This window comes from Pelophylax lessonae (assembly GCF_965119305.1).
Source record: "Pelophylax lessonae genome assembly, chromosome: 9".
In the NCBI taxonomy this organism is placed as follows: Eukaryota; Metazoa; Chordata; class Amphibia; order Anura; family Ranidae; genus Pelophylax; species Pelophylax lessonae.
In genome coordinates, this window is record NC_138776.1 from 16,988,995 (window position 1) to 17,001,927 (window position 12,933).

Below are 12,933 nucleotides of genomic sequence, written 5' to 3' on the forward strand. Positions count from 1 at the left end.
TCTCTATGGCCTTGGAGGACCGGAGCGACATCATAGGTCGCTTCCTCCCAATGGCCTTAAAGGGCCCATTTTTTTTCCATCAAAAAAAAAAAAAAAGGACTTTTTAGTGTAGATGTGAGGTCTTTTTGACCCCAGATCTCACATTAACCACTTTAAGACCAGAAGTTTATTAAAATCCCTGCAATGTACAGAGATCACCCAGAGGGGAATGTTTTTTTTTTCTCAACAAAAGTGGAGTTACGCTTTAAAGCGGAGTTTCCGGGCACAAAATCGATGTTTTATTTTTGTGCCCGTCCGCTAGTTCTGGATAACCTGAAAAGGAATTGGATAGTTAGGTTTTTTTTTTTTTTTTTTTTTTTTTTAAAACTCACCTTGTAATTGTAGATCGTAAATACTCACCTCAGGGTACTTCCTCCCTCGGCGCCGCGGCTCCGCCGTCACTTCGTAGCTCCCAGGAATCAATACGACGGCACCGGCCCCGCTCGTCACTTCCGGGCGACGCCGCATTCCCCTGCTAAACAGCCCAGAAGCTGTTTAGGAATGCGGCGCCGCACCGGAAGTGACAAGAGGGGCCGGTGCAGGTGCATTCTGGGAGAAGAAGACGCAGAAGAAGACGCAGAAGAGGACCGCGCCGGCTTCAGCTGCCCACAAGAGAGATGGAAACGCTGTAGAAGAAATTTTATAAGTAAGTATTTCTTCTTGCAGGTAAGTGCGAACCGGGACAGATCAGAGGCTAGCCCTGACTGTCCCGGGGGTATGCTTATTGAAAAAAATCACATCTGTGCCCGGAACTCCGCTTTAAGTGGTTAAAATGAAAAAAAAATGTTTGAAATAAATCCATCCATGCCTGGACAGATGAACTCTGCCTGCAAGGTACAATGTAGCAAAATAATATTCAACCCAGTGCTATCCTCGGAACCATGGCTTTAACTACTTACCGAAAAGTGACGTAGGAATACGTCGGGTAACTTTGCGGGGTTATACCGGGATGATGCCTCTAGCTAGAGGCATCATCCCGGTACCGTGGTTTAGTGCCAACGGTCGGCTTTCCGTCCGTAATGACCGATGCGGCTCGGGAGCCGCTGGACCGTTACCCAGGTGAGCGGGAGGGGACGTCCCCCCCCCTTCCGTGGCTTTTACCGGGGCTCCCGTCCCACCGGGAGCCCCGAGCACCCAGCCGGCACGTCCGCCGGCTGGATGGAGTCCCAATCAAAGCCGGAAACGGCTTCGATCGGGTCTCCGATGACTTAAGCCGGAGGCGGCGTCCATGACGTCACTTCCGGGTTACTGTGCTGCAAAAGGCGGCAGATTTAAAAAACGGCTGTATGCAAAAACGCAGTTTTCGGCATTTTGCATACATGGAAGTGAGGGATCGGCCCTCGATCCCTCCATAAAGTGTACCTGTCACTGCATATTGGTGTCACAAGGGATGTTTACATTGCTTGTGACAGCAATAAAAGTGATCAGATTTTTTTTTTTTTTAAACTGTAATAAAGTTTTAATTTAAAACTTTAAAGTAAATTTAAAAAAGTTAAAAAAAAAATAAAATAAATAGGAAAAAAAAAAAATTTAGCCGCCCCGTCACCGTTGGCTCGCGCACAAAAAAAAAAAAAACGTATACGGAAGTCAAGCCGCGAATGAAATCGCTGTTCAAACCACACATGTGAGGTATCGCCGCGATTGCGGGCAATAATTTAATAAAAAAGAGCTACACTCTAACTCTAAACTGGTAACCGTTACATAAATTTAAAGCGTCGCCTATTGAGATCTCTATTGACCGTAGTTTGTCGCCATCCCACGGGGGGGCGAAATTTTAAACCGTAACATGTTAGGTATCTATTTACTCGGCGTGACATCATCTTTCACAATCTGCAACAAAATTGGCCTAACTTTACTGTTTAGTATTTTTTAAATGCAGTGAAATGTGATTTTTCAAATTTATTAAAAAAAAATGGTGTTTTAAAGACCGCTGCGCAAATACCGCGTGACAAAAAATATTGCAATGACCGCCATTTTATTCTCCAGAGTCTTTGCTAAAATAATATATATAATGTTTGGGGGTTCTAAGTAGTTTTCTAGGAAAAAATACTGATTTTAACTTGTAAACAAAAAGTGTCCGAAATAGGGCTGGGGCTTAAGTGGTTAATGTAGCCGGAGTGGGAGGTGCATGGGGAGGAGGGGGGGTGGAGCATAGGGAGGAGCAGACTGGGAGGATTGTGCTGGGATGGATGCAATGTTGCTATAGTGCAGAGGACACAAATCACCAATCATCTCTGACCACAAATCATTCTTCTCACACACAGAACACATCACAGAGTTTCATGTCATTATTATCACTGGAAACAATCCTATGGTATATTGTAAAGCACTCTATATAAAATTCTGAATAATACTTAGAATGTACAATCAGATGTTTATCTCTACAGGTGAATGACCAGCAACCAATCACAGCGCAGATTACAATAGACTGATTAGACAGATTATGAAATAATCTGCAGAGAGAGAAGCAGAGTGCAGCATGCTGGGGGGAGGGGATTACAGATATCACACACAGACCATGAGGTACAACACAACTATAATATATACAATTCTGTGTACGACACACAGGCGTAGTACGAGGAGGTTCCGTGTACGACACACAGGCGCAGTACGAGGAGGTTCCGTGTAAGACACACAGGCGCAGTACGAGGACGTTCCGTGTACGATACACAGGCGTAGTACGAGGAGGTTCCGTGTATGACACACAGGCGTAGTACGAGGACGTTCCGTGTACGATACACAGGCGTAGTACGAGGACGTTCCGTGTACGATACACAGGCGTAGTACGAGGAGGTTCCGTGTACGATACACAGGCGTAGTACGAGGAGGTTCCGTGTACGATACACAGGCGTAGTACGAGGAGGTTCCGTGTACGACACACAGGCGTAGTACGAGGAGGTTCCGTGTACGACACACAGGCGTAGTACGAGGAGGTTCCGTGTACGACACACAGGCGTAGTACGAGGACGTTCCGTGTACGATACACAGGTGTAGTACGAGGAGGTTCCGTGTACGATACACAGGCGTAGTACGAGGAGGTTCCGTGTACGACACACAGGCGTAGTACGAGGACGTTCCGTGTACGATACACAGGCGTAGTACGAGGAGGTTCCGTGTACGATACACAGGCGTAGTACGAGGAGGTTCCGTGTACGATACACAGGCGTAGTACGAGGACCTTCCGTGTACGATACACAGGCGTAGTACGAGGACCTTCCGTGTACGATACACAGGCGTAGTACGAGGAGGTTCCGTGTACGACACACAGACGTATTACGAGGAGGTTCCGTGTACGATACACAGGCGTAGTACGAGGACGTTCCGTGTACGACACACAGACGTAGTACGAGGAGGTTCCGTGTACGACACACAGGCGTAGTACGAGGACCTTCCGTGTACGATACACAGGCGTAGTACGAGGACCTTCAGTCTATGACACCCAATCGCATGACGTTCTGTCTATGACACGCATAGTGTGACGTCCCCTGTATGACACACACAGTATGACGTCCCCTGTATGACACACACAGTATGACGTCCCCTGTATGACACACACAGTATGACGTCCCCTGTATGACACACATAGTATGACGTCCCCTGTATGACACACACAGTATGACGTCCCCTGTATGACACACATAGTATGACGTCCCCTGTATGACACACATAGTATGACGTCCCCTGTACAACACACATAGTATGACGTCCCCTGTACAACACACATAGTATGACGTCCCCTGTACAACACACATAGTATGACGTCCCCTGTACGACACACATAGTATGACGTCCCCTGTACGACACACATAGTATGACGTCTCCTGTACGACACACATAGTATGACGTCTCCTGTATGACACACATAGTATGACGTCCCCTGTACGACACACATAGTATGACGTCCCCTGTACGACACACATAGTATGACGTCTCCTGTACGACACACATAGTATGACGTCCCCTGTACGACACACATAGTATGACGTCTCCTGTACGACACACATAGTATGACGTCTCCTGTATGACACACATAGTATGACGTCTCCTGTATGACACACATAGTATGACGTCCCCTGTATGACGTCCCCTGTATGACACACATAGTATGACGTCCCCTGTATGACACGCATAGTATGACGTCCCCTGTATGACACACATAGTATGACGTCCCCTGTATGACACACATAGTATGACGTCCCCTGTATGACACACATAGTATGACGTCCCCTGTATGACACACATAGTATGACGTTCCCTGTATGACACACATAGTATGACGTTCCCTGTATGACACACATAGTATGACGTCTCCTGTATGACACACATAGTAGGACATCCCCTGTATGACACACATAGTATGACGTCCCCTGTATGACACGCATAGTATGACGTCCCCTGTATGACACGCATAGTATGACGTCCCCTGTATGACACGCATAGTATGACGTCCCCTGTATGACACGCATAGTATGACGTCCCCTGTATGACACGCATAGTAAGACGTCCCCTGTATGACACACATAGTATGACGTCCCCTGTATGACACACATAGTATGACGTCCCCTGTATGACACACATAGTATGACGTTCCCTGTATGACACACATAGTATGACGTTCCCTGTATGACACACATAGTATGACGTCTCCTGTATGACACACATAGTATGACGTCCCCTGTATGACACACATAGTATGACGTTCCCTGTATGACACACATAGTATGACGTTCCCTGTATGACACACATAGTATGACGTCCCCTGTATGACACACATAGTATGACGTCCCATGTATGACACACATAGTATGACGTCCCCTGTATGACACACATAGTATGACGTCCCCTGTATGACACGCATAGTATGACGTCCCCTGTATGACACGCATAGTATGACGTCCCCTGCATGACACACATAGTATGACGTCCCCTGTATGACACACATAGTATGACGTCCCCTGTATGACGTCCCCTGTATGACACACATAGTATGACGTCCCCTGTATGACACACATAGTATGACGTCCCCTGTATGACACACATAGTATGACGTCCCCTGTATGACACACATAGTATGACGTTCCCTGTATGACACACATAGTATGACGTCTCCTGTATGACACACATAGTAGGACATCCCCTGTATGACACACATAGTATGAACTCCCCTGTATGACACGCATAGTATGACGTCCCCTGTATGACACGCATAGTATGACGTCCCCTGTATGACACGCATAGTATGACGTCCCCTGTATGACACGCATAGTATGACGTCCCCTGTATGACACGCATAGTATGACGTCCCCTGTATGACACACATAGTATGACGTCCCCTGTATGACACACATAGTATGACGTCCCCTGTATGACACACATAGTATGACGTCCCCTGTATGACACGCATAGTATGACGTCCCCTGTATGACACACATAGTATGACGTCCCCTGTATGACACACATAGTATGACGTCCCCTGTATGACACACATAGTATGACGTCCCCTGTATGACACACATAGTATGACGTTCCCTGTATGACACACATAGTATGACGTCTCCTGTATGACACACATAGTATGACGTCCCCTGTATGACACACATAGTATGACGTCCTCTGTATGACACACATAGTATGACGTCCCCTGTATGACACACATAGTATGACGTCTCCTGTATGACACACATAGTGCGACGTCTCCTGTATGACACACATAGTATGACGTCCCCTGTATGACACGCATAGTATGACGTCCCCTGTATGACACGCATAGTATGACGTCCCCTGTATGACACGCATAGTATGACGTCCCCTGTATGACACGCATAGTATGACGTCCCCTGTATGACACGCATAGTATGACGTCCCCTGTATGACACACATAGTATGACGTCCCCTGTATGACACACATAGTATGACGTCCCCTGTATGACACACATAGTATGACGTCCCCTGTATGACACACATAGTATGACGTCCCCTGTATGACACACATAGTATGACGTCACCTGTATGACACACATAGTATGACGTCACCTGTATGACACACATAGTATGACGTCCCCTGTATGACACACATAGTATGACGTCCCCTGTATGACACACATAGTATGACGTCCCCTGTATGACACACATAGTATGACGTCCCCTGTATGACACACATAGTATGACGTTCCCTGTATGACACACATAGTGTGACGTCCCCTGTATGACACACATAGTGTGACGTCTCCTGTATGACACACATAGTATGACGTCCCCTGTATGACACACATAGTATGACGTCCTCTGTATGACACACATAGTATGACGTCCCCTGTATGACACACATAGTATGACGTCCCCTGTATGACACACATAGTATGACGTCCCCTGTATGACACACATAGTATGACGTCCCCTGTATGACACACATAGTATGACGTCACCTGTATGACACACATAGTATGACGTCCCCTGTATGACACACATAGTATGACGTCCCCTGTATGACACACATAGTATGACGTCCCCTGTATGACACACATAGTATGACGTCCCCTGTATGACACACATAGTATGACGTCCCCTGTATGACACACATAGTATGACGTTCCCTGTATGACACACATAGTGTGACGTCCCCTGTATGACACACATAGTGTGACGTCTCCTGTATGACACACATAGTATGACGTCCCCTGTATGACACACATAGTATGACGTCCTCTGTATGACACACATAGTATGACGTCCCCTGTATGACACACATAGTATGACGTCTCCTGTATGACACACATAGTGCGACGTCTCCTGTATGACACACATAGTATGACGTCCCATGTATGACACACATAGTATGACGTCCCCTGTATGACACACATAGTATGACGTCCCCTGTATAACACACATAGTATGACGTCTCCTGTATGACACACATAGTATGACGTCCCCTGTATGACACACATAGTATGACGTCCCCTGTATGACACACATAGTATGACGTCTCCTGTATGACACACATAGTATGACGTCCCCTGTATGACACACATAGTATGACGTCCCCTGTATGACACACATAGTATGACGTCCCCTGTATGACACACATAGTATGACGTCCCCTGTATGACACACATAGTATGACGTTCCCTGTATGACACACATAGTATGACGTCCCCTGTATGACACACATAGTATGACGTCCCCTGTATGACACGCATAGTATGACGTCCCCTGTATGACACACATAGTATGACGTCTCCTGTATGACACACATAGTATGACGTTCCCTGTATGACACACATAGTATGACGTCTCCTGTATGACACACATAGTATGACGTCCTCTGTATGACACACATAGTATGACGTCCCCTGTATGACACACATAGTATGACGTCCCCTGTATGACACACATAGTATGACGTCCCCTGTATGACACACATAGTATGACGTCCCCTGTATGACACACATAGTATGACGTCACCTGTATGACACACATAGTATGACGTCACCTGTATGACACACATAGTATGACGTCCCCTGTATGACACACATAGTATGACGTCCCCTGTATGACACACATAGTATGACGTTCCCTGTATGACACACATAGTGTGACGTCCCCTGTATGACACACATAGTGTGACGTCTCCTGTATGACACACATAGTATGACGTCCCCTGTATGACACACATAGTATGACGTCCTCTGTATGACACACATAGTATGACGTCCCCTGTATGACACACATAGTATGACGTCCCCTGTATGACACACATAGTATGACGTCCCCTGTATGACACACATAGTATGACGTCCCCTGTATGACACACATAGTATGACGTTCCCTGTATGACACACATAGTATGACGTCCCCTGTATGACACACATAGTATGACGTCCCCTGTATGACACGCATAGTATGACGTCCCCTGTATGACACACATAGTATGACGTCTCCTGTATGACACACATAGTATGACGTCCCCTGTATGACACACATAGTATGACGTCCCCTGTATGACACACATAGTATGACGTCCCCTGTATGACACACATAGTATGACGTCCCCTGTATGACACACATAGTATGACGTCCCCTGTATGACACACATAGTATGACGTCCCCTGTATGACACGCATAGTATGACGTCCCCTGTATGACACACATAGTATGACGTCTCCTGTATGACACACATAGTATGACGTTCCCTGTATGACACACATAGTATGACGTCTCCTGTATGACACACATAGTATGACGTCCTCTGTATGACACACATAGTATGACGTCCCCTGTATGACACACATAGTATGACGTCCCCTGTATGACACACATAGTATGACGTCCCCTGTATGACACACATAGTATGACGTCCCCTGTATGACACACATAGTATGACCTCTCCTGTATGACACACATAGTATGACCTCTCCTGTATGACACACATAGTATGACGTCTCCTGTATGACACACATAGTATGACCTCTCCTGTATGACACACATAGTATGACGTCTCCTGTATGACACACATAGTATGACGTCCCCTGTATGACACGCATAGTATGACGTCCCCTGTATGACACACATAGTATGACGTCTCCTGTATGACACACATAGTATGACGTCTCCTGTACGACACACATAGTATGACGTCCCCTGTATGACACGCATAGTATGACGTCCCCTGTATGACACACATAGTATGACGTCTCCTGTATGACACACATAGTATGACGTCTCCTGTATGACACACATAGTATGACGTCTCCTGTATGACACACATAGTATGACGTTCCCTGTATGACACACATAGTATGACGTCTCCTGTATGACACACATAGTATGACGTCCCCTGTATGACACACATAGTATGACATCCCCTGTATGACACACATAGTATGACGTCCCCTGTATGACACACATAGTATGACATCCCCTGTATGACACACATAGTATGACGTCCCCTGTATGACACACATAGTATGACGTCTCCTGTATGACACACATAGTATGACGTCCCCTGTATGACACACATAGTATGACGTCCCCTGTATGACACACATAGTATGACGTCCCCTGTATGACACACATAGTATGACGTCCCCTGTATGACACACATAGTATGACGTTCCCTGTATGACACACATAGTATGACGTCCCCTGTATGACACACATAGTATGACGTCCCCTGTATGACACGCATAGTATGACGTCCCCTGTATGACACACATAGTATGACGTCTCCTGTATGACACACATAGTATGACGTTCCCTGTATGACACACATAGTATGACGTCTCCTGTATGACACACATAGTATGACGTTCCCTGTATGACACACATAGTATGACCTCTCCTGTATGACACACATAGTATGACGTCTCCTGTATGACACACATAGTATGACGTCCCCTGTATGACACGCATAGTATGACGTCCCCTGTATGACACACATAGTATGACGTCTCCTGTATGACACACATAGTATGACGTTCCCTGTATGACACACATAGTATGACGTTCCCTGTATGACACACATAGTATGACGTCTCCTGTATGACACACATAGTATGACGTCCCCTGTATGACACACATAGTATGACGTCCCCTGTATGACACACATAGTATGACGTTCCCTGTATGACACACATAGTATGACGTCCCCTGTATGACACGCATAGTATGACGTCTCCTGTATGACACACATAGTATGACCTCTCCTGTATGACACGCATAGTATGACGTCTCCTGTATGACACACATAGTATGACGTTCCCTGTATGACACACATAGTATGACGTCACCTGTATGACACGCATAGTATGACGTCCCCTGTATGACACACATAGTATGACGTCTCCTGTATGACACACATAGTATGACGTCCCCTGTATGACACACATAGTATGACGTCCCCTGTATGACACGCATAGTATGACGTCCCCTGTATGACACACATAGTATGACGTTCCCTGTATGACACACATAGTATGACGTCCCCTGTATGACACGCATAGTATGACGTCTCCTGTATGACACACATAGTATGACGTCCCCTGTATGACACACATAGTATGACCTCTCCTGTATGACACGCATAGTATGACGTCTCCTGTATGACACACATAGTATGACGTTCCCTGTATGACACACATAGTATGACGTCACCTGTATGACACGCATAGTATGACGTCCCCTGTATGACACACATAGTATGACGTCTCCTGTATGACACACATAGTATGACGTCTCCTGTATGACACACATAGTATGACGTCCCCTGTATGACACACATAGTATGACATCCCCTGTATGACACACATAGTATGACGTCCCCTGTATGACACACATAGTATGACATCCCCTGTATGACACACATAGTATGACGTCCCCTGTATGACACACATAGTATGACGTCTCCTGTATGACACACATAGTATGACGTCCCCTGTATGACACACATAGTATGACGTCCCCTGTATGACACACATAGTATGACGTCCCCTGTATGACACACATAGTATGACGTCCCCTGTATGACACACATAGTATGACGTTCCCTGTATGACACACATAGTATGACGTCCCCTGTATGACACACATAGTATGACGTCCCCTGTATGACACACATAGTATGACGTCCCCTGTATGACACACATAGTATGACGTCTCCTGTATGACACACATAGTATGACGTTCCCTGTATGACACACATAGTATGACGTCTCCTGTATGACACACATAGTATGACGTTCCCTGTATGACACACATAGTATGACGTCTCCTGTATGACACACATAGTATGACGTCTCCTGTATGACACACATAGTATGACGTCCCCTGTATGACACGCATAGTATGACGTCCCCTGTATGACACACATAGTATGACGTCTCCTGTATGACACACATAGTATGACGTCTCCTGTATGACACACATAGTATGACGTTCCCTGTATGACACACATAGTATGACGTCTCCTGTATGACACACATAGTATGACGTCCCCTGTATGACACACATAGTATGACGTCCCCTGTATGACACACATAGTATGACGTTCCCTGTATGACACACATAGTATGACGTCCCCTGTATGACACGCATAGTATGACGTCTCCTGTATGACACACATAGTATGACCTCTCCTGTATGACACGCATAGTATGACGTCTCCTGTATGACACACATAGTATGACGTTCCCTGTATGACACACATAGTATGACGTCACCTGTATGACACGCATAGTATGACGTCCCCTGTATGACACACATAGTATGACGTCTCCTGTATGACACACATAGTATGACGTCCCCTGTATGACACACATAGTATGACGTCCCCTGTATGACACGCATAGTATGACGTCCCCTGTATGACACACATAGTATGACGTTCCCTGTATGACACACATAGTATGACGTCCCCTGTATGACACGCATAGTATGACGTCTCCTGTATGACACACATAGTATGACGTCCCCTGTATGACACACATAGTATGACCTCTCCTGTATGACACGCATAGTATGACGTCTCCTGTATGACACACATAGTATGACGTTCCCTGTATGACACACATAGTATGACGTCTCCTGTATGACACACATAGTATGACGTTCCCTGTATGACACACATAGTATGACGTTCCCTGTATGACACACATAGTATGACGTCTCCTGTATGACACACATAGTATGACGTCCCCTGTATGACACACATAGTATGACGTCCCCTGTATGACACACATAGTATGACGTTCCCTGTATGACACACATAGTATGACGTCCCCTGTATGACACGCATAGTATGACGTCTCCTGTATGACACACATAGTATGACGTCCCCTGTATGACACACATAGTATGACGTCCCCTGTATGACACACATAGTATGACGTTCCCTGTATGACACACATAGTATGACGTCCCCTGTATGACACGCATAGTATGACGTCTCCTGTATGACACACATAGTATGACCTCTCCTGTATGACACGCATAGTATGACGTCTCCTGTATGACACACATAGTATGACGTTCCCTGTATGACACACATAGTATGACGTCACCTGTATGACACGCATAGTATGACGTCCCCTGTATGACACACATAGTATGACGTCTCCTGTATGACACACATAGTATGACGTCCCCTGTATGACACACATAGTATGACGTTCCCTGTATGACACACATAGTATGACGTCCCCTGTATGACACGCATAGTATGACGTCTCCTGTATGACACACATAGTATGACGTCCCCTGTATGACACACATAGTATGACCTCTCCTGTATGACACGCATAGTATGACGTCTCCTGTATGACACACATAGTATGACGTTCCCTGTATGACACACATAGTATGACGTCTCCTGTATGACACACATAGTATGACGTCTCCTGTATGACACACATAGTATGACGTCACCTGTATGACACGCATAGTATGACGTCCCCTGTATGACACACATAGTATGACGTCTCCTGTATGACACACATAGTATGACGTCTCCTGTATGACACACATAGTATGACGTCCCCTGTATGACACACAAAGAGAGGAATGTTATGACAATGAATACATTCCTATGGGAAGATATAATAAATCTCTGAGCACTGTGACGACATTGGTCCCGTGTATGACGTCACACCGATGATCGGTACACAGACCTGTCCGTACATGCGGAGCCCCCTCTCTCCCCCGGATCATCGCCCCGCCTCCTCCTCCTCTCCCCGGTCTCCCGGTATGACCCGCACTCCTGTTCTCTGCATTCAGGTAACTAACGCGCAGGACTCGCCCCGGCCAATCGGAGCCCTCAGTAGGCGTGGCCCCTTGGACTCGGCAAGGCCCACGTGGCTGTGAGGTGTGGCATGACGTCACGAGGAGCCTCGTGCGAGGTGAGCG

At 46.4% G+C, this 12,933-nt stretch overlaps 1 protein-coding gene across 1 annotated transcript in view; it reads right to left on the reverse strand.

The window, feature by feature from the left end:
* The window catches only part of AVPI1 (arginine vasopressin induced 1), a 42,172-nt gene extending 29,450 nt beyond the window's left edge, over positions 1-12,722 (reverse strand). Inside the window, exon 1 of the mRNA XM_082266768.1 lies at positions 12,699-12,722. The gene's annotated coding sequence lies outside the window, so the exon portion shown is untranslated. The remainder of the gene's footprint in view (positions 1-12,698) is intronic.
* Between the last annotated feature and the right edge of the window lie 211 nt (positions 12,723-12,933).